General features: G+C 45.8%; 1 long non-coding RNA gene across 2 annotated transcripts; it reads left to right on the top strand.

Annotated features, from left to right (window-relative positions):
* The first annotated feature begins 16772 nt into the window (after positions 1 to 16772).
* Positions 16773 to 23298, top strand: LOC308514842. Of its 2 annotated transcripts, XR_013995623.1 has the most exons (4): positions 16778 to 16962; positions 18021 to 18101; positions 22099 to 22282; positions 22556 to 23298. It is a non-coding gene; the product is annotated as an uncharacterized lncRNA (long non-coding RNA). The 2 variants fall into 2 exon arrangements; XR_013995622.1 differs by lacking the exon at positions 18021 to 18101 and having other exon boundaries at positions 16773 to 16962.
* The last annotated feature ends 372 nt before the right edge of the window (positions 23299 to 23670 follow it).

Here is a 23670-nt window from a genome sequence, read left to right as displayed (position 1 = left end):
TTTGATGATTACTTCACTTTCTTCCATAGTTATTGGCCTGTTGAGATTTTTAGAATCTTCCTGATTGAGTTTTGGAATGTTGTATTTTTCTTGGAATATGTCCATTTCCTCCAGGTTGTCTAGTTTGTTGGAGTAGAGCTGTCCATAGTATTTTTTAACAATCATTCATATTTCTGTGGGGTCTGTTGTTATTTCGCTTCTATCGTTTCTGATTTTGTTTATTTGGGTCCTCTCCCTTTGCTTCTTGGTGAGCCTGGCTAGAGGTTTGTCAATCTTGTTTATCCTTTCAAAGAATCAGCTCTTGGTTTCATTGATTTTCTGTATTTTTTTTTGGTCTCTATACCATTTATTTCTGCTGTAATCTTTATTATCTCCTTCCTTCTGCTCACTCTGGGCTTTTCTTGTTGCTCTGTTTCTAATTCTTTGAGCTGTAGAGTTAGATGACTTACTACCATTTTTTCTTGTTTGTTGAGATAGGCCTGTAGAGCTATAAACTTCCCTCTCAGGACTGCTTTCATTGTGTCCCAAAGGTTTTGGATTGTTGTGTTTTCATTGTCATTAGTTTCCAGGATATTTTAAATTTCTTCTTTGATCTCATTGGTAACCCAATCAATATTTAATAACATGCTATTCAGCTTCCAAGTGTTTGAGTATTTTGGGTTGTTTTTATTGTAGTTTATTTCTAATATTATGCTATCATGGTCTGAGATGATGCTTGGTATGATTTCAATCTTCTTGAATTTGGGGAGACTTTGTTTGTGGCCCAATATGTGGTCTATTTTTGAATGTGTCTTATGAGCACTTGATTAGAATGTATATTCCGTGGCTTTGGGGTGAAGCATTCTGAAGATGTCAATTAAGTCCATCTGATCTAGTGAGTCATTTAGAATTGCTGTTTCTTTGCTGAGTGTTTGTCTAGAGGATTTATCCAGTGATGTCTCTGTTGTATTAAAGTCCCCTACTATCATTGTATTGTTGTCGATCTCTCCTTTGATATCTTCCAGGAGTTTTTTTTTTTTAATATATTTTATTGATTTTTTACAGAGAGGAAGGGAGAGGGATAGAGAATTAGAAACATTGATGAGAGAGAAACATCGATCAGCTGCCTCCTGCACACTCCCCACTGGGGATGTGCCTGCAATCGAGGTACATGCCCTTGACCGGAATCGAACCTGGGACCCTTGAGTCCGCAGGCCAATGCTCTATCCACTGAGCCAAACTGGTCTGGGCAGCCAGGAGTTTTTTTTATGTATTTGGGTGCTCCTGCATTGGGTGCATATATGTTTACCAGGGTTATATCTTCTTGTTGTATTGATCCCTTTAGTATTATGAAGTGGCCTTCCTTATCTCTTGTTATGGCCTTCACTTTGAGGTCTCTTTTGTCCGACTTAAGTTTTGCTACCCCAGCTTTCTTTTCCTTTGCATTTGCCTGAAAGATATTTTTCCATCCCTTCACTTTCAGTCTGTGTGACTCCCTTCTCATGAGGTGGGTCTCTTGTAGACAGCAAATGTATGGGTCATGTTTTTTTATCCATTCAGCCACTCGATGTCTTTCAATTGGACCATTTAGTCCATTTACATTTAAAGTTATTATTGAAAGGTACTTGTTTGTAGCCATTTCTTTTTTTTTGTTTTTGTTTTTTGTTGTTGTTTGTTTTTTGTTTTTTTTTTAAATATTTTTTATTGATTAAGATATTACATATGTGTACCCTCTACCCCCCCTCTCCCCGCTCACCCCCTCAACCCCCCCGTTGTCCGTGTCCATTGGTTAGGCCTATATGCTTGCATATAAGTCCTTTGGTTGATCTTTCCCCCTTACCCCCACCCTCCCCTACCTTCCCTCCAAGGCCCGACAGTCCAATCAATGCCTCTCCGTCTCTGGATCAGTCCTTGTTCATCAGTTTATGTTGTTCATTATATTCCACAAATGAGTGAGATCATGTGGTATTTATCCGCTCTCCAGTTCCATCCATGCTGTGGCAAATGGTAAGAGTTCCTTTTTCTTCTTCCTCTTCTTAAAGAATACCTTTCAGCATTTCATATAATGCTGGTTTGGTGGAGATGAACTCCTTTAGCTTTTTCTTATCCGTGAAGCTCTTTATCTGACCTTCCATTCTGAATGATAGCTTTGCTGGATAAAGTAATCTTGGTTGCAGGTTCTTGCTATTCATCTCTTTGAATATTTCTTGCCACTCTCTTCTGGCCTGCATGGTTTCTGTTGAGAAATCAGCTGACAGTCGGATGGGTACTCCCTTGTAGGTAACTGACTGTCTTTCTCTTGCTGCTTTTAAGATTCTCTCTTTATCTTTTGCTCTTGGCATTTTAATGATGATGTGTCTTGGTGTGGTCCTCTTTGGATTCCTTTTGTTTGGGGTTCTCTGTGCTTCCTGGACTTGTAAGTCCATTTCTTTCACCAGGTGGGGGAAGTTTTCTGTCATTATTTCTTCAAAAAGGTTTTCAATATCTTGCCCTCTCTCTCCTTCTGGTACCCCTATAATTCTGATGTTGGTACGCTTGAAGTTGTCCCAGAGGTTCCTTACACTATCTTCATATTTTTTGAATCTCTTTTCTTTTTTCTTTTTCGGTTGGGTATTTTTTGTTTCTTTGTATTTCAAATCTTTGACTTGATTCTTGGGATCCTCTTGTCTGCTGTTGGATCTCTGTAAAGTATTCTTTATTTCAGTCAGTGTATGCATAATTTCTAATTGGTCCTTTTTCATGACCTCCATGGTCTCACCATACTCCTTGAGGGATTCATTAAATTATCGGTGGTTTCCATAAAATTCTTGACAAACCTTATAAACGTGGCCTTGAACTCTATATCCAGTCGTCTGGCCTCCTCCGTTTCTGACAATTGTGACCTGTTTCTCTGTCTCCGCATTTTGGCTGCTTCCCTGTGTTGATAGAGTGGTTTTGTGTGCTAGGTGTCCTCTAGGGCCCAGTGGCTCAGCCTCCCCAGTTACCTGGGGTGGACACTCTTGGTGCACTCTTGGTGCCTCGCTTGTTGTAGGATCACTGGGAGGAATTGACCTCCAGGCCAATTGGCTGTGGGAAGCAGCTGTGTCTGAAGTGGGAGAATGGACCCCCTCTGACCACTGGGTACAGTGGCTCCTGGATCTAAGGAGGTGCTAATTCAGTCCCTGCCTGAGGCCACACAGCAGGAACTACGAAGAGGCTCAGCTGTGAAGCAATGCAAGCCGCTGCGGGGCCTTGGGCCTTCTCTTGGAAGTTCCGGGTCTGGCTGGCCCGGCTGCAGTTAGGTAATTATCAGGTTGCAAAGTTCTGGGGCATTCACATGCAAAAGCCTCTGCCGCAGCCCGGGTGGGGCGTGGTCTCAGGGAGTCAAAGGGAGTAGAAAGAAGCAATGGCTGATTCTCCGCGCCCGGAGTCGCGCGTCTCAGTGTCCCGGCTGCAAGCACCTCTGAGGGAAAGCGGCCCTCAAGTTCGCCCGCTGCCGCCTGAGAGAGCCGCCTCTGCCGTATGAGTCCTAAGTCCCCAGAGACTTCCCAGAACCGGAGATCAGAGCAGTCGGGAGCTTGTGATTCAAAAAGACAGCCGCGTCCTCAGGTGCCACCCCCTTTCCGCGCGCGCGAGCCGCCGCCGCCGCCGCCGCCGCTGTACCTCTGCACTCAGCCTCCGCAGCTCCTCTGGCTCTCAGCGTGCTTTTCTTTTCTTCTAGTTGTAGAAATTACACTCAGCCAGCCTTCCTGTTGTTTTGGACGATGTTTGCTCCGTCCTTTGGGCTAATTTTCAATTGTTGTGGGAGGCGACTATTTCCCGGTGTTTATCTATGCCGCCATCTTAGTTTCTCCCCATTTCTATTTTTTTGTGTGGCTGTTTTCTTTCTGGGCTTTTTAGTTCTTTTTTTACACCAGTCCTTTTAGCATTTCTTGCATTGCTGGCTTGGTGGTGATAAACTCCCTTAGCCTTTTTTTGTCTGTGAAGCTTCTTATTTCCCCTTCAATTTTGAATGATAGCCTTGCTGGATAGAGTATTCTTGGATTCAGTCCTTTGCTTTGCATCACTTTGTAAATTTCTGTCCATTCTTTTCTGGCCTGATGTGTTTCTGTTGAGAAATCATTTGATAATCTGATGGGGGATCCTTTGTAGATAACTCTCTGTTTCTCTCTTGCAGCCTTTAAGATTCTCTCTCTGTCTTGTACATTTGCCATCGTTATTATGACGTGTCTTGGTGTGGGTCTTTTGGGGTTCATCTTGCTTGGGACTCTCTGTACTTGTGTAACTTTTTTCTTCCCCATATCTGGGAAGTTTTCTGACATTATTTCTTCAAATAGATTTTCTAATCCTTGCTGCTCTTCTTGTCCTTCTTGAAGCCCTATTATGCGTATGTTACTTCGTTTCATGTTGTCCTGAAGCTCCCTTAGGCTCTCCTCCTGCTTTTTAATTTTTTTCTCCAGTTGCTGTTCAGATTGAGCTTGTTTCTCTGCCTTATCTTCTAATTCACTAATTCGGTCCTCTGCTTCTTCTAGTCTGCTGTTGAAACTTCCCATGGTGTTTTTGATTGTATCACTTTTCATTTCTTCCTGATTCTTGCATAGGTTGTTGATTTTCTCATCCATCCGGTGAATGAATTGTACAACCATTATTCTGAATTCTTTTTCTGTCATGTTGCATGCTTCAACTTCATTAATGTCCTTTCTTGGTGACTCCTCATTGTCTTTTTTCTGGGTGTTGTTTTGTCTCTTCATTCTGATTATCTCCCGATGGTTCAAACGTCGAGTTGCGTGGGCCTGGGCCGTGTGCAGTGGGAGCCTCCCACCACCCTAGTGTCACTGAGGAGCTCTGACACTAAGATGTGTGGTTGTTGTGGGTTGGTGGGAACCAGGCTTGCTCAGAGTCAGTGTTGTCAGCGCTCAATGTGTCCTCAAGGACCCTGCCTGCACCGTGCTGAAAAAGAGACCCCCCTAAAGCGTGTTGAAAACCAGAGCCCCCTAGCGTGCGCCAGGAGTCAGAGTTCCCCAGAATCCAGTATCAGAGTCTCTGTTGCTTCACGCGACCTTGCCTTGAGAATCAGGGTCCCTGTGTGCCCTTGCACCAGGAATTGGAGTCACTGGCTCTTAGTATGAATGCACAGGGAATCAGGATCTCAGGCGCAGGTGATAAGAAACACAGTCAAGTCACTGGTGCCTGGTTCTGCCTCCTGCCCAGAGAATCGGGGTCCCTGGGCCTGTGATACGCGGGACAAATTCCCGGTGTTCGCGCGATTGCTCCCAGCCCAGGGCTCTGAAGCCGGTAGTGCGCGTAGTATCAGTTCCTGGGGTTCTTGCGTTTGCTCCCAGCCCAGGGTTCAGAAGCTGGCAGTGCGAGTAGGCTCAGTTCCTGGGGTTCGCGCGTTTGCTCCCAGCCCAGGACTCCTGAACCCAGCCCTATGCGGGATCAGTTCCAAGGTGCTGGGGCACTTCCAGGCTAAAGTTCCTGGAGCGCTGAGGCCCGGGCAAGGGGTGGGTCTATCAGTTAGTTACTCTGGTGCTGCCCACAAGCCTGCGGGAAGGGGGGATGGGCTCTGTTACTCACGGATCTGCCGCGGGGATTTCTGAACTTTTGGTGTCCGCATGTCTGTAGGTGTGGTCACAGGTCTCTGTCCCCAGTGGCTGCAGGGTCCTGGTATTCATCTGAGATCAGACTGGGTGGTGCTGAGGCCAGGATCCCAGTCTCAAGCAGCTCTGTTTCCCAAGATGGCGTGGTCGCTGTGCCTGTTCTGGCCGCCCAGGAGTGTCGAAGCAGAGGAATTTTGGCTTGAGATGGTAAGAAACCACTTAGATGATGGAACATTTAAGCTATTCATCAGAAGTATGGGAGCCCAGCTGGTGTGGCTTAGTGGTTGAGCATTGACCTATGAACCAGGAGGTCATGGTCCCATTCCTGGTCAGGGCACATGCCGGGGTTGCAGGCTCGATCCCCAGTGTGGGGCATGCAGGAGGCAGCCGATCAATGATTGCTTCTCTCTCACTGTTGATGTCTCTCTCTCTTTCTCCTGCTCCCTTCCTCTCTGAAATAAAAAAAGTATATATATATTAAAAAAAGAAGTATGGGAGTTGGAGTGGCTGAACTGGGATGGAACAAGTATTGGAGAAAAAGACTCTCTAGCCCTTTCACTCAGTTCCCATGAGAAGGCAAACCTGACATGCTGTCATTATTTTAGAACAGCGTCTCACAGTTCTGCGACCCAGGCTGATTCTGTTAATGAGGGGTGGGGAGTCTGGGAGATCAAGGCCATCGCATTTCTTTGGGACTCTCTGGTTCACTGGTCTGCCCAACATGCCCCACCCCTCACCTCCAAACTGGCACTGGTCTCACTGATGACATTGAGGTGGCACTGTCAGCCTGGTCAGCACTTCACTCTAATCTACCAGCACTTCACTCTGTCTCTGCATGGGCCCGGGGTTTGTTGCTGGAGTTGGGGGGCAGGGCTCTTGCAAAGGAGGCCAAAATATATTGTCGTCTTTGCTGCTCCTGTCCTGCTGGCACAGCTCTCAATAGGGAGAATGTGGCAGGGTGGCTGACTGACCACTTCATACCATGTCTCCCCACCGCTGGAGACCCTTGTCCCTGGGGCTCAGGATGCCTCCAGACCCTCAGACAATGAATTTTCCATTCTCTTTCCTACTGCTACTTAGCATAGGACAGTTCAAACCCAGCCTCCTTGCTGATAGCTCCACCTAACTGAAAACAGTTCTTTTCTATACCACACATTTTCAGTGTCCAGTGATTATAAATTTCCCATTTTATTATACATTACATGGTTTTCTTCAATCATCCTGGAGAAGCCAGTGCAGATGGACACCTTGTCTTCCAGTGAAATTACAAACTTCTTGAGGATGGGAGCAATCTTTCTTCATATGTGCCATGTCTCACCAAACATATTGTCAACTGCTGGAGGGCAGGTATTGTTTTATATGAAGATAGTGTTTATGGTGCCGTTCTGAAAGTAGTTCAGTAAATTCTTCAGGGAAAGGACGAGTGGACAGGAACTAAATCCGAGAAAAGGAGGATTTCTTTGGAGCCTAGAAGAGATTATGTAATTGAAAAAGGCATTTCTCCTCTGTCCACTATGTAAAGATGCAGTGAGAAGGTGGCTGTCTACAAACCAGGAAGTAACCTTCACGAGGAAGTGACCCTGCTGGCAGGTGGATTGTAGATTTCCAGGCTCCGGAACTTTGAGAAATAAATAGATGAACAAGACATGATACCTGTCCCCAGGGAGAGGCTTCCTGGAGGAGCACTGAACAAGGAGTGAGCATTTATTTGCACAATTACAACATGCGGACAGACCCAGAAGAGGGGAGCAGGCCTGCCATTTGCACCAGTGCAGCAGTTGGCCACACCACCAGCACAAAGCGAGACACATAAAGGGGCTACAATCTGTGATGATCTGTCAGTGGTGGCAAAGGTGAGGGGTGCAGCTGCTACTCGTCCTCATCAGAAGACTCTCAAATGTGTAGGCCATGAAGCAAGCATTGGGTCTCTCGGGGACAAGGGGATGCCCCGGTCTCACAGTCTCAAAGCCATAAAACTGAAGGTACGGAGCAGAGCAGCTCTCTCATCATGCTTCTTGTGGAAGCAAATGGTCAGCATGCAGCTGCAACTCTGCAAACTCGAGAAAAACTGCGAAGCTGTCTTTGCTCCCCAGGGCAGAGCCCCGCCTGGGGTCTCGATGTACAGGCAGCTGCTGCTCAGCACTGCTCCCTAGTTAACGTGTTTGGCATCTGTGAACCTGGTCTGGGCATTAAGAATTCTTGTCTTATTATTAGACGTCAGTCCCTCTGTTACATTCAGCCTATTATCAGAGTAAAATAAATTAGCTGAAAGATAAAAAAAAAAAGAAAGAAAGAAAAAGAAAAAGGCATTTCCTGTCTGGCCCATGTGGCTCAGCTGTTAGAGCGTTGACCTGTACACTGAAGTGTCACAGGTTTAATTCCTGATTCCTGATTCCCTGGGTTGCAGGTTCTGGACCCCAGCCCTTCCTTGCAGCCCCTCCTGGTGTGTGCAGGAGGCAACCAATCAGTGTGTCTCTCTCACATGGAAGTTTCTGTCACTCTCTCTTTCTCTCTCTTCTCCCCTTTCTCACTTCCTTCCTCCCTAAGGATCAATGGAAAAAATATCCTGAGGTGAGAATTAAAAAACCAAAAACCAACCTACCAAACAAACAAAAAACCCAATTAGGCCTGCAGCCCCAATTGGAGCTGAAATAATGCTTCTTTTCACCAGAAGGGGGTGCATTTTGTCACAAAATTTCCTGAAGCCCTGGGGAGGAGTGGGAGTAGGGGAATTCTAATTGGGATTTGGATTTTGGAGAAAGTTGAGAAACACAGAACATCAGTAGGAAGCTGAATTAAAATTAGGAGAAACTAGTGGTCAGTTCAGACTTCAAATATAGGGTCGGGCAAAAGTAGGTTTACAGTTGTGAATATGCAACAGTATATGCTTGTATTAATATTTGTTAATTATTGTATTATTTTCCACACAGATAACTGTAAACCTACTTTTTTGCCTTACCCAATACAAGAAACAAAACAAATACTTTACAACAATGCAGGAAAAAATTAGTGATCACCTACTAAAATAAATGAAAGCAGCAGTAATAGTAACAAGACAATAACAACAGCATAGAATGAGAAGCAATTAAGATCTAGTCCAAGTATACAGTTTAGTGTGTGTGGAGGGAGTCAGACACACTCTAAGGAAGTGCCCCTACTTTTGAAGCACTGACTGGCTTGTGCACCCTAGCTTGCATGGACACTTGTAGGAGCTGACAGAAGTGTCCTACCAACACCTCAATCCAACTGGTCTCTTTAGACAGCTCAATTCCCCCATTCTCCATCAGCTCCTTTTCTGCTTTCCCTTCTACCACTTTTTTTTGTGGGTTGGGTGGATGCGTGAGTGCATGAAGGGCAGGGAAGGGATGTCTGTGGTTAGGACAATGCCGCATGTTGTCAGGAGGGGGCAGCAGATCATTTCTTCTACTGCACAGGGGTAATTTATCTCAGTGCTTCTAGGATTTTGGTAGTTTTTTTCAGTGGTTACTAAGGGCCCACTATGTGCTAGGCTCTGTGCTAGGAAATGCACCACTGACTGAGATATGAGTTCTGACTCTGCAGGAGCCCGCCTCTCTCTCTCTCTCTCTCTCTCTCTCTCTCTCTCTCTCTCTCTCATGCAAATTAGGTCAGGACATTGAAACACGACCAGCTCAGGAGGAGGCAGCCCTAGCCTGAGAGAACAACACGCAGGCATGGCCCAGAGCTGGAGAGAACAACCCCGCAGAGGGATCTGGACCCCAGCCCCAGCCCTGCGGCAGAGGCGCTGGGCTGCTGGGGCCATAGTGAGCAGAGACACAAACCCGCAGAAGATGGCCCTGATTGGGCCAGTCCTTATGACGCCCACTGTAGCTGGTAAACCAGCCTGATCAGGGGGTAGGGCCGGTGGCCAACCTTGCAACCCCTCCCCGCTGCCGGCCTGCCTCGGACTCTCCCATCCTGATCAAGAGCAGGCTGCACAGAGCCTGGACCCTTCCTGGCAGCCCCAAGTCCATGGGGTTGAGAATTCTGATGGCCCTGCCTAGAGAGTAGAGGCCCTTGACGGGTAGGGATAGGGACCACAGGCCTCCAGGGAGCACCGCAGAGTTGGCAATGAGAGGAGAGGGCCTGTGAAGGGGGAGGAGGTGAAGCCAGCCGACATCAGCCCAGAATCCAGCCCTTGCCCTCCAGAGGCAGCAAGACCTGAACCCAGAACCCCAGCCCGAATCAGAAGAGCCCTAGGGAGGCTTCAGGAATCTCTACGCAAAGCTTCGCGTTGAGAACTAGAGACTTCATGAGGCCCTGACCCAGACCACACTGGGGCTGGCGCAGCTCAAGGTGGAGCTGGAGCACACCACGCAGAGGCAGGAGTGCTTTGCAGAGAGGCCGACCCTCCTGGAGCTGGAGAGATTTGAACCCAGGGCTCTGGAGCACAAGGCTGCTGAGCTGGAAAAGGAGCTGAAGGGCCTGTCCAACCTCCAGGCTGACAACCAGTTCCTCAAGGGGGAGAATGTGGCCCTGATCCACATCATCAGCAAACTGTCCAAGTGACCCCGGAGGACTTGGACCGGCATCCGCATTTATACAGCTGCTTCTGCCACATGCACGCTTTCCCTATGTGAACATGAGTGACATGGCTGCCGGGGAGTCTCTGAGAAGCCATGACCTTCCCTTGAGACCTCCAGGCTGGGAGGGGAGGACAGAGCCCACAGGAATAAAGGGGCCATCTGAGGCCAGGATGGAGGAGATGGGAGGCTGAGCCAGGTGGGGGGACCAGGGCTGCAGGCAGGACCAGGAAGGAACTGAGGACCAAGAAGTGCCAGGACCAGTAACCAGGACCAGAGTGGGCACCCAGAGGTCCCCTTTCACATGTGCTGCCACCAGTCATCCCTCCAGCCCCTGAGCAGGGATCCGAGAATGTGTCAAGCATCCCACCGGCCTGGGCCAGGTGGGCCTATATATAGGGTCTGTGTGCAATAGGGCGGGACATCTTCTATATTTTGCTGCCCCCTCCTCACTGCTGACCCCGGCAGGGGGAGAAGGTATTTTTGAGACATAGCACAGGCACCACAAATAAAAGTTGTGAAGTTGCCAAAAAAAAAAAAAAAAAAAGAGGGAGCGGGGCTGAGCGACCAACCTCATGCAGCCCCTGATCCCCCCACCCCAATAGGGGGCAGGGCCAGCCAGCCAATCTCCTGCAGCCCCTCCCCCTGCCCGGCACTACCCCAGATCGGCCCTCCCACCCCAATCAGGGGCAGGGCTGGCTGGCCAACAATCCATGGCTCCTCCCCCAAGCCGCTGGCCCCTGATTGGCACCCCCCACCCCATTCCGGGGTGTGGCTGGCCAGCCCACTGACCATAGCCCCTCCCCATGGCTGGCACTGCCCCCAATTGGCCCCCCAACCCCAATCAGGCTGGCAGGGGGGGCATTTGGGGGCAATCAAGATGGCAGTTGGGAGCGATCAGGCTGGCAGGCAGAGTGGTTAGGGGTGATTAGGCAGGCAGGCAGGTGAGCGGTTAGGAGCCAGAGGTCCTGAATTTCAAGAGGGATGTCCAACTGCTGGTGCGGGATTGGGCCTAAACTGGCAGTCTGACATCCCCCAAGGGATCCTGGATTGGAAAGGTGCAGCCTGGGCTGAGGGATGCCCCCTCCCCATGCACGAATTTCATGCACTGGGCCTCTAGTCTCTCTCTATAAAAGGCTAATATGCAAAGTGTCCCCTCTGGAGTTCGATTGGGAGACTGGGAGTTTGATCGCTCACTATTACATTCGCTGACTACCAGGGGGCAGCATGGAATGAAGGAAGGTGCCAGCCAGCAGCTGGAAGGCCCTAATCAGCCGTGATCACTGGCCAGGCCTAGGGACCTTACCTGTGCATGAATTTCATGCACTGGACCTCTAGTTGCTGTATAAAAAGGTAACCAATTCCTGAATTTCGTTTTCTTTTTTTGTTTGTTTTGTATCTTGCAACTTCACTGAATTCATTTATTAGTTCTAATAGTTTTTTTAGTATATTCTTTAGAGTTTTCTCTATATAGTATTAATCCACTTGCAAATAATGACAGTTTTACTTCTTCCTTTCCAATTTGGATGCCTTTTATTTCATTTTCTTGTGTGATTGCTGTGGCTAGGACTTCCAAGATTGTGTTGCATAAAAGTGGTGAAAGTGGACATCCTTCTCTTGTTCATGATCTTAAAGAAAAAGGTTTTAGCCCTAGCCAGTTTGGCTCAGTGGATAGAGCATTGGCCTGAGGACTGAAGGGTCCTGGGTTCAATTGTGGCAAAGGGCACATGCCTGGGTTGTGGCCTTGATCCCCAGGGAGAGGCATGCAGGAGGCAGCAGATCAATGATTCTCTCTCATCATTGATGTTTCTATCTCTCTTTCCCTCTCCCTTCTTCTCTGAAATCAATAAAAATATTTTTTAAAGATTTTCAGATATTTAAAATTTTTTAAAAGAAAGAAAAAGCTGCCCTACCTGGTTTAGCTCGGTGAATAGAGTATCAGCCTGTGGACAGAAGGGTCCCAGGTTCGATTCCGGTCAAGGGCATGTACCTTGGTTGTGGGCACATCCCCAGTGGGGGGGTGTGCAGGAGGCAGCTGATCGATGTCTCTCTCTCTCTCTCTCTCTCTCTCTCTCTCTCTCTCTCTTTTTAAAATATATTTTATTGATTTTTTTACAGAAAGGAAGGGAGAGAGATAGAGAGCTAGAAACATCGACGAGAGAGAAACACCGATCAGCTGCCTCCTGCACATCTCCCACCGGGGATGTGCCCGCAACCCAGGTACATGCCCCCGACCGGAATCGAACCCGGGACCCCCCAGTCCACAAGCCGACGCTCTATCCACCGAGCCAAACCGGCCTCGGCCGATGTTTCTCTCTTATCGATGTTTCTAACTCTCTGTCTCTCTCCCTTCCTCTCTGTAAAAAATCAAAAATTATATTAAAAGAAAGAAAGAAAGAAAGCTTTTAGCTCTTCACCATTGAGTATGATGTTAGCTGTGGGTTTGTATATATGGCCTTTATTATGTTGAGATATATTCCCTCTATACCCATTTTGTTGAGATTTTTTTTTTTTATCATGAATGGATATTGGGTTTTCTCAAATGATTTTTTGCATCTATTGATATGATCATGTGATTCTTAGATTTCATTTTTGTTTATGTGGTATATCACATTAATTGATTTGCAGATATTAAAACAGCCTGACGGATTAAATCCCACTTGATCATGTTGTATGATCTTTTTTTTTCTCCCCCAGGTAACCAGACATTTATTGTGCTTTTCTTTTGAGCATATAATTTTAGGAACAAAAGTATTTCAAAATCAATGGCAATTTACAAAATTTAGTTTTATTATGCATCATTCCCCAGAGCCAAATTTTAATTTAAGCTTTCTAGTGAGTTACATATTTGATGCCTTTGCAGATTACACTGGACTTAAAGAATAAGAATTCACAAGACAACCTCAGAGTTTTCTTTAGAAACAGCATGTCCCAAATCATTACTCAACCTGCAGGCTCCTTAGTTGATAGACACAGAAATCTAATGGAGACCTAGTAATTCATTTTATTTGTTCTTGCTGCTACATATACCTTCTCAAGAGGGAGGACCATATATATTTTTTCTTTTTCTTTTTTAAAAATTTATTGATTAAGTTATTACATACGGGTGGTAGGGGGAGCCGAAGGATTGTTAAGGGCAGGAAAAAAAGGAGACATATGTAATACTCTTTGTAATACTTTAAGCAATAAAACAATAAAAAAACTGAAACAACCCAATCTAAAAGAGTGCAATGGACCTGAGTAGACACTTATCCAAAGAGGACATACATATGGCTATTAGACATGAAAAGATGCTCAACATCATTAATCATCTGGGAAAGCAAATTAAATTAAATTAAAACCACAATGAGATATGTCCTCACCCCTGTCAGAATGGCTATCGTCATTAAATCAACAAACAGGAGAACCAAGATGGCGGCATAGGTTAACGCCGGAGTTTGCTGCTTTGAACAACTACTTCAAAAGTGAAACCAAAAAACGGAACGGACATCACCCAGAACCACAGGAACGCTGGCTGAGTGGAAGTCCTACAACTAGGAGGAAAGAGAAACGCATACGGACACTCAGAGGAGGCGCAGTGCTGAAGTCAAATTCTGAGGTGCGGAGTGCGAGGAGCCGGCTGGCGGAGGAGGGCGCGGTTGGCGTTTTCAATCGGGAGGGAGTCGCAGACTCTGAGCTCCAGATACAGGCGAGTCTTTAGGGACCCAGACTCAAACGGGAGAAGCGGGACTGTCTGGCTTTGGTCAGAGCGAGTGCAGCTTTCTCTCCGAGGATTGCAGCCGTTGCTGGGACTCAGAGAGGCAGAGCCCCTGGGGACAGGACTGAGAGCCGCCATAACTGCTCTCTCCGGCCCACCCTGTTGATCCTGTGCGACCCACCCCGCCCAAGCCCTACACAGAGGCATTTGCCGGATAGCCTCAGGCAAAGGCTAGATTAGCACCTCCCTAGAGGACAGAAGTTCTCTCACTGCAGACACAGCTGATTCTCATAGCCACTTGGCCTGGAGGTCAAACCCTCCCTGGTATTAGCTACAACAATCAAGGTTTAACTATAAGACCGCACAAAGACCACTAGGGGGTGCACCAAGGAAGCATAACAAAATGCGGAGACAAAGAAACAGGACAAAATTGTCAATGGAAGATATAGAGTTCAGAACCACACTTTTAAGGTCCCTCAAGAACTGTTTAGAAGCCGCCGATAAACTTAATGAGATCTACAAGAAAACTAATGAGACCCTCGATGTTATATTGGGGAACCAACTAGAAATTAAGCATACACGGACTGAAATAACGAATATTATACAGACTCCCGACAGCAGACAAGAGGAGCGCAAGAATCAAGTCAATGATTTGAAATGCGAGGAAGCAAAAAACACCCAACCGGAGGGGCAGAATGAAAAAGAATCCAAAAATGCGAGGATAGTGTAAGGAGCCTCTGGGACAGCTTCAAGCGTACCAACATCAGAATTATAGGGGTGCCAGAAGATGAGAGAGAGCAAGATATTGAAAACCTATTTGAAGAAATAATGACAGAAAACTTCCCCCACCTGGTGAAAGAAATGGACTTACAGGTCCAAGAAGCGCGGAGAACCCCAAACAAAAGGAATCCAAAGAGGACCACACCAAGACACATCATAATTAAAATGCCAAGAGCAAAAGATAAAGAGAGACTCTTAAAAACAGCAAGAGAAAGAAACTCAGTTACCTACAAGGGAATACCCATACGACTGTCAGCTGATTTCTCAACAGAAACTTTGCAGGCCAGAAGGGAGTGGCAAGAAATATTCAAAGTGATGAATACCAAGAACCTACAACCAAGATTACTTTATCCAGCAAAGCTATCATTCAGAATTGAAGGTCAGATAAAGAGCTTCACAGATAAGGAAAAGCTAAAGGAGTTCATCACCACCAAACCAGGATTATATGAAATGCTGAAAGGTATCCTTTAAGAAGAGGAAGAGGAAGAAAAAGGTAAAGATACAAATTATGAACAACAAATATGCATCTATCAACAAGTGAATCTAAGAATCAAGTGAATAAAACTGGTGATTATAATAGAATCAGGGACATAGAAAGGGAATGGACTGACTATTCTTGGGGGGGAAAGGGGTGTGGGAGATTCGGGAAGAGACTGGACAAAAATCGTGCACCTATGGATGAGGACAGTGGGTGGGGAGTGAGGGCGGAGGGTGGGGCGGGAACTGGGAGGAGGGGAGTTATTTGGGGGGAAAAAAGAGGAACAAATGTAATAATCTGAACAATAAAGATTTAATTAAAAAAACAATAAATCAACAAACAAATATTGGCAATGATGTAGAGAGAAGGGAATCCTTGTGCCCTCTTGGTGAGATTGTAAATTGGTGCAGCCACTGGAGAAAACAGTACTGAGGGTCCTCAAAAAAAATTAAAATTGAACTACTTTATGACCAAAAAATCCACTTCTGGATATTTATCTAAAGGAATCCAAGACACTAATTTGAAAAGATATATGCAGCCCTATGTTCATTGCACCATTATTACAAGAACCAAGATATGGAAGCAGCCTAAGTGTCCATCCATAGATTGATAAAGAATGAATAAAGAAGATGTGGTACATATATAATGGAATATGACTCAATCATAAGAAGGAATGAAATCTTGCCACTTGCAACAAAACGGATATGCCGAGAGGGTATTGTTCTAAGTGAAATAAGACAAACAACAAAGGATTTCATTCATATGGGGAGTTTACAAAACGAAGGAACAAGCAAAACCGAAACAAAATCACATAGAGAACAAATCGTTGGTTGCCACATGGAAGGGGGGTCAGGGAGAAGGTGAAGAAATTAAGTACAAATTGCCAGTTATAGCCCTATGTGGTTTGGCTCAGTGGATAGAGCATCCGCCTTTGGACTCAGAGTTCCAGGTTCGATTCCCAGTCAGGGCACATGCTTGGGTTGCAGGTGATCCCCAGTAGTGGGTGTGCAGGAGACAGCCAATCAATGATGCTCATCATTGATGTTTTTGTCTCTCTCTCCCTCCCCTTCCTCTCTGAAATTTATAAAAATATATATTTAAAAAATTGCCAGTTATAAAAACAGTCAAGAGGAAGTAAAGTAGAGCATACAGGAAAGTCAATAACATTTTAATAGGTAAGTATGGTGTCAGAAGGGTACTAGATTTAATTGTGTGATCACTAGGTAAGTCACATAAATGTCCAATCAGTATTGTTGTACTCCTGAAACTAATATCATATTGCATGACAATTGAAATTGGAAAAAAAAGACGTCCAAGTTACTGTACAACCCAGTTGAGGCGAGTACTGTCCATTCAGAGGTAAAAATAACACGTTCACATATTAAGGCCCGGCAACAGCGAGGATCAGAATACTGGTTTCTCAATTTTCTGCTAGCCTTTTTGCCTGCAGTGTTTGGTAAATATGAGCCCATTTCTTCCAGCCAATCATCTGTGGAGATTAGCACATCTGCGCCAATAGGCGGAGGATCAAACATCCTGCACGGGACAGGACTGCAAGGAGGTCGCAGGTTGGCATGAACCCCAAAGGCTGTGTGTGGTCAGAAAGGCTGGCCCAGGGTCCACCACCTGCAGCTTTCCTATCTCCAGGAAACAGTCACTGCAGGAGCCAGCCGCGCAAGCGCAGTGGTGCAAAAAGAGACCACGCCCAAGTCCCCAAGGGAGCACGCGCAGTGGCGCGGGACATGGAAACGCAGCACGCTCCTCTTAAGCTCCGCGACCTCATCTCTCATACCTCAGCCGCCTGGCCTGAAGCGAAGCTGTCTTGCCCGAGAAGAGAGTGGTCACGGTGTCGCGTGGTAACAAAGCTTAGGACGAGGAGAACCTACATGAGAAAGGACGTCCTCCGGTGTAAGTGCTAACCAGTGGCTGTTTGCGGAGGGGCGGGGGGCGTCGGGAGCGGGAAAAACCTTTCCGGCACGGAGGGGCGGAGCTAACGTGTGATTGATAGGCGAGAAACCCGTGCAAGGGCGAATGGGAGGTGAGTGAGGGCGGGATCTGCAGTTGAACTGGAGTGGTGCTTTGGAGTAATAATAACTAACACGCACCAGGGACTTCAGTAACCCATCTGTGCTAACCGCTTTTTATAAGTTATTTAGTGGTCACTGCAACCTTATGGATATGCAGTTTTATCTGTCTCTCCTTTACACGCGGGGAAACTGAGGGTTAGGGCTATTAACTTAGGCAAGAATACAGCTGGGGTCCCAAATTTAGAAGCCTGACCTCAGAGCCCATACTGGTAATGGCTCTGCCCTTCAGAAAAGCAAGGTGGAGTGGGGTCCAGTCAAGAGGGTTCGGTTGAATGGAATTGACCAGATTGTTGGAGGATGTGCAATGAAAAGTGGATAAAACACCAAGTAGCAGGTTTTTTCTACAGGATGTGAGAGCTCTGAGGCTGGAGGTGGGAGGCCGGGCCATGTCCCCTGCTGTGGGAGCATTGCAGCCCCGCTGGTGCTGTGCCTGGATTAACTGTAGGTGCAGAAAACGTGTTCTTTTGGGGCTGTGTTGTCTCCCAGGCGTGTGAAGTTAAAGCATTGTAGGGACTTAAAATGGGGATTGTGCTTTTAAATTGTTTCTGTCTTCTCTGGCTGCCATAACAAAATGCCATACATTGAGTGGCTGAAACAACAGAGTATTTGTTTGTTTGTTTTTGTTCTATTTTAATTCTCACCCGAGGATATTTTCCCCATTGATTTCTAGAGAGAGTGGAAAGGAAGTAGGAGAGGGGGAGAGAGAGAAACATCGTGGGAGAGAAACAGATTGGTTGCCTCCCGCCCCTACCAGGGCTGGGGAACTTGCCACTGAGGTATCCTTGACCAGGACCCTTGGAGCTGCAAGCTGATGCTCTAACCACTTAGCACACTGGCCAGGGCCAAAGTTCTTTTCTTTTTTTATCTTTGCCCTTACAGTTCTAGACATTGGGAAGTCGAAGATTATGGTCCCAGCCTATTCTGTTCCCTGTCCAGGACCCTTTTCCTGTCTTGCAGAAGGTCGGTTCCTTTCTTACTAGTACTTGTCCTCACATGGCTGGTAAGGAGAGAGCTCTCTCTTACTCCTAGAAGGCCACCAATTGTAGTAAGGATTAGGGCCCACTGTTATACCTTAATTTAATCTTAATTACCCTTTTTCATTTTATGTTAATTGCCTCCTAAAAGCCCTCCTCCAAATAAAATAGAATCTCATGTTGGGGGGTTAGGGCTTTAACACATGAGTTTGAGGGAGGGTGGGACACAGTTCAGTCTGTAGCGATAGTTTATCCCCAAGTAAAGAACAAGTGATAATTGAAGACTGAAGAAAATGAACAGTTTCAAAACTTACACTTTCCCATAACCTCTTATTACCTCATTTAATGAGCATGAGGTTTGTGCCTTAGCACTGGTGGGGAATTCTAGGGAGAACTTGTGTGGAAGGTCATGGTTGTCCTCCAGGCAGCCAATCTGAAGAGGTCAGAAAAAGCTACACTAAGCATTCTTAAAGCACACATAGTGTATCTACTATTTGTGGATTTATCTAAAACCTTCTTTAACTTCTGACTGAGCTTGTGCTGTTTCTGGAATAATGAGATCCATAATTACCATCCACGGGGAGTGAAATAATAATTACTTTATTTTTCTTTTAATCCTCACCCGAGGATATTTTTCCATTGATTTTTAGAGAAAGTGGAAGAGAGAGGGAAAGATAGGGACATATCGATGTCAGAGAAACATATCGATGGGTTGCCTCCTGCACATGCCCCAACCAGGGCCTGGGCCGGGGAAGAGCCTGCAACTGAGGTATGTGCCCTTGACTGGAATCAAACCTGGGACCCTTTGGTCCACACACCGGCGCTCTATCCACTGAGCCAAACCAGCTAGGTCAGTCATTACTTTTTTTCTGTATTGTTTCTTGTTGTTATTCTAAAATTTGGTAAACAAGTCTATTTTCACCTTACCCTGGTGCGAGAAGAATGAGGAAATACAAAGCTTAGGAGCTTGAAGGTCTGGCAGATGTGCGTTCAAATCTTGGATTCAGGCAATTGCTATGTGACTATTGACATGTCACTTAACTTTTTGTTTTGAAAACAAATTTTTTATTGATTTCAGAGAGGAAGGGAAAGGGAGAGAAAATCATTGATCGCTGCCTTCTGCACACCTCCTACTGTGGATGGAACCTGCAACCCAGACATGTGCCCTGACCGTGATTTGAATCGTGACTCCTAGTGTCATAGACCAATACCCAACCACTGAGCCACACCAAGTGGGCAAGTGACTTAATCTTTCTGTCAGTTTCTTCATCTGTAAAATAGAGCTAGTAATAATACTGACCACATGGTTGTTGTGAGGTTATATGAAGACAGTTTGAAACGACTAAAGAACTGGCCTTGCACTAGATATTTAAGTTATGGGACATCCTCCACTGACACCTCTGAAGAGGTTTCTATAACAGAAACCTCCACCTACAGCCCCCATGTCAAGCTTGCTGTATATTCATCAAATTTTTATTGAATCCCTGCTACTTGTCACAGCACCTGGCATGGTGAGTGCTAGGGGCAGGCAAGAACAAGACAGACAGAGTTCTTTCTTTTATGCATCTTATACTGTAGTGGGGAGGACTAAATGAATTGAGTTGAGTGCTAAGAACTATGAAGAAATTAAATGCAGGGTAATGACATCAAAGAGTGACTTTCCGTAGAGCGGCCTGCGTGTGTGCATGCACACGTATTTGGAGGGAGGGTGTTTGAGCACTGTAGGGGGGCCAACTAAAGGGAGAGACTTCCTGAGGGGCTGAGCTGTCATTGAGGACTCCTCATTCCCTGGGGAGGGACAGAAAGTGCAGAGCTGATAAAATCAGGCTGGATGCCTTAGATATCTGTAGGCTGACCATTGATCTGTTTTAAAAGGGCAGGAGCCAGACAGAAGGCTCTGATTCTGTTTTTTCTTTTTGTTTTTAAATTAAATCTTTATTGTTCAGATTATTACATTTGTTCCTTTTTTCCCCCCCATAACTCCCCTCCTCCCAGTTCCCACCCCACCCTCCGCCCTCACTCCCCACCCACTGTCCTCATCCATAGGTGCACGATTTTTGTCCAGTCTCTTCCCGAATCTCCCACACCCCTTTCCCCCCCAAGAATAGTCAGTCCATTCCCTTTCTATGTCCCTGATTCTATTATAATCACCAGTTTTATTCACTTGATTCTTAGATTCACTTGTTGATAGATGCATATTTGTTGTTCATAATTTGTATCTTTACCTTTTTCTTCCTCTTCCTCTTCTTAAAGGATACCTTTCAGCATTTCATATAATCCTGGTTTGGTGGTGATGAACTCCTTTAGCTTTTCCTTATCTGTGAAGCTCTTTATCTGACCTTCAATTCTGAATGATAGCTTTGCTGGATAAAGTAATCTTGGTTGTAGGTTCTTGGTATTCATCACTTTGAATATTTCTTGCCACTCCCTTCTAGCCTGCAAAGTTTCTGTTGAGAAATCAGCTGACAGTCGTATGGGTATTCCCTTGTAGGTAACTGAGTTTCTTTCTCTTGCTGTTTTTAAGATTCTCTCTTTATCTTTTGCTCTTGGCATTTTAATTATGATGTGTCTTGGTGTGGTCCTCTTTGGATTCCTTTTGTTTGGGGTTCTCCGCGCTTCTTGGACCTGTAAGTCCATTTCTTTCACCAGGTGGGGGAAGTTTTCTGTCATTATTTCTTCAAATAGGTTTTCAATATCTTGCTCTCTCTCATCTTCTGGCACCCCTATAATTCTGATGTTGGTACGCTTGAAGCTGTCCCAGAGGCTCCTTACACTATCCTCGCATTTTTGGATTCTTTTTCATTCTGCCCCTCCGGTTGGGTGTTTTTTGCTTCCTCGCATTTCAAATCATTGACTTGATTCTTGCGCTCCTCTTGTCTGCTGTCGGGAGTCTGTATAATATTCGTTATTTCAGTCCGTGTATGCTTAATTTCTAGTTGGTTCCCCAATATAACATCGAGGGTCTCATTAGTTTTCTTGTAGATCTCATTAAGTTTATCGGCGGCTTCTAAACAGTTCTTGAGGGACCTTAAAAGTGTGGTTCTGAACTCTATATCTTCCATTGACAATTTTGTCCTGTTTCTTTGTCTCCGCATTTTGTTATGCTTCCTTGGTGCACCCCCTAGTGGTCTTTGTGCGGTCTTATAGTTAAACCTTGATTGTTGTAGCTAATACCAGGGAGGGTTTGACCTCCAGGCCAAGTGGCTATGAGAATCAGCTGTGTCTGCAGTGAGAGAACTTCTGTCCTCTAGGGAGGTGCTAATCTAGCCTTTGCCTGAGGCTATCCGGCAAATGCCTCTGTGTAGGGCTTGGGCGGGGTGGGTCGCACAGGATCAACAGGGTGGGCCGGAGAGAGCAGTTATGGCGGCTCTCAGTCCTGTCCCCAGGGGCTCTGCCTCTCTGAGTCCCAGCAACGGCTGCAATCCTCGGAGAGAAAGCTGCACTCGCTCTGACCAAAGCCAGACAGTCCCGCTTCTCCCGTTTGAGTCTGGGTCCCTAAAGACTCGCCTGTATCTGGAGCTCAGAGTCTGCGACTCCCTCCCGATTGAAAATGCCAACCGCGCCCTCCTCCGCCAGCCGGTTCCTCGCACTCCGCACCTCAGAATTTGACTTCAGCACTGCGCCTCCTCTGAGTGTCCGTATGCGTTTCTCTTTCCTGCTAGTTGTAGGACTTCCACTCAGCCAGCGTTCCTGTGGTTCTGGGTGATGTCCGTTCCGTTTTTTAGTTTCACTTTTGAAGTAGTTGTTCAAGGCAGCAAACTCCGGTGTTAACCTATGCCGCCATCTTGGTTCCCTCTGATTCTTGAGGCCAAAACATTTTTTGGAGGCAGCTCTTGTTTGTACAGAAATGGAAGGTAGAATGAACTAAGCAGCAAACTAACGGTGTCTGTAATATAAAGTTATGTACATTAACCTGTGCCATGTCAGAAAAACTGTAATTGTACTTGTAATTCTCTGCCTGTGTGTCATGATTCTATTTACAGGTCTCCCATCAGGATAAAGCAGCATTTGTCATGCAATTACCGCCCTGTGCAGAAGTGAGGGAAGACTGCTACAGAAGTGAATACAGGCAACATCTTTGGTCCCAGGGCACAGGTCTTTGAGAGGAAATCTCCAAGCCTCTTGAAGAAGCATTAGAAGGCTATCCAGGCAGCAAAAGTACCTCAGGTGAAATGCAGGGAGTTTCTGTATAAGGGCTTTCGTATTCTGCATTCTTCTAGAGCCCTTTGTGATAAATGTCGCTGGGTGGATTGCATGATTTGGTGTGGCTTCATGGGGATATGCACATGATGGAGAACATGATCTCTGCTTGCCAAATAATGTAGAGCCTAAGGAGAAAATCCGTAATCAGTATTGAGACTGCTCTTAAGAACTGTTCTAGATTTCAAGCCCGTTCTTCCTGGTTCATCAGAGAACTACCAGATATTTTTCTCCCCTTAGGATCATGGCTGATAAAAACCAGGAGATCGGTGGCATCCATTTCCCTTTTCCCTTCACACCCTATTCCATCCAGATAGACTTCATGACAGTGCTGTACCAGGTGTTGGAGGATGGCAAGATTGGGATATTTGAGAGTCCAGCTGGCACTGTAAGTATGAACAGTTGCCCCAAGAGGGCTCTTGGGAGACCCTGATTACGACTAGTCAGAGGTTTATTTGCCTCTGCAGAGATTTTCATGGTTTGGAGTTGGGCAAAGTAGTTTTCTCAGTTTACCTTTCTGAGTAATGCTCACTTCCCTCTATTAAATTGTTAAACACAACCCCGGGTTCTAAGGAAAGTTAGGTTACAGGCTAAGGAGAATTTGAATGGCAGTGGTTCTCCTTCAGGGAGCAACATAGAAATTTATTGCCCTGCCAGGTTGGGCTCAGTTGGTTGAGCATTGTCCCCTGTACCAGGAAGTTACTGGTTTGATTCCCGGTCAGGGCACATGCCTCGTTTGTGGGTTGAACCCCAGTAGGGGCATGCAGAAAATAGCTGATCAATGTTTCTTTCTCATTAATGTTTCTCTCTCTCCCTCTCCATTCCTCTCTCTGAAATAAATGAAAACATTTTTTTAAAAAAAGTCAAATTTATCAAATTTGGCGTGATGGGCTAGTGCTTTTAATTCTTTTGTCTGTTTCTTAAGAAATGTACTTTTCTCATAGCACATTTTGAAATTATAACCTATGTGCTCTTGTTTCCTGATTTGTGGATTTTAGTGATTGGTACCTTCCTCTTGTGATGGATAAGATATAGCTTTCTTACCATCCCTTTTCCCTGTCACTCCTGATGTCATTAGCTGTTTTTCGTCTCTGCTAAGTCATTATACTATGATTATTTTTTCATGGAATAATGTTATTTTTCTAGAGATAGTAATTGCCTTTTAAAAGCTTGTTTAGTTTTTAATATGCTTATGCTAATTCCACACACATCATCCAGTAGTCTGTCAATATGATGCAGATTTTCACATTGTCCAAAACTACAGTTGGCCCTTGTCTGTGGATCCTGCACCCATGGGTTCAACCAACTCCGGATCAAAAATATTGGGGGGAAAAATCTACCTTGTTGCTGACATG

This window comes from Myotis nattereri, assembly GCF_964212035.1.
Source record: "Myotis nattereri genome assembly, chromosome: 2".
Lineage (NCBI taxonomy): Eukaryota > Metazoa > Chordata > Mammalia > Chiroptera > Vespertilionidae > Myotis > Myotis nattereri.
Note: the sequence above shows the minus strand (reverse complement) of the source record. Positions and strands in the feature narration are given on the sequence as shown.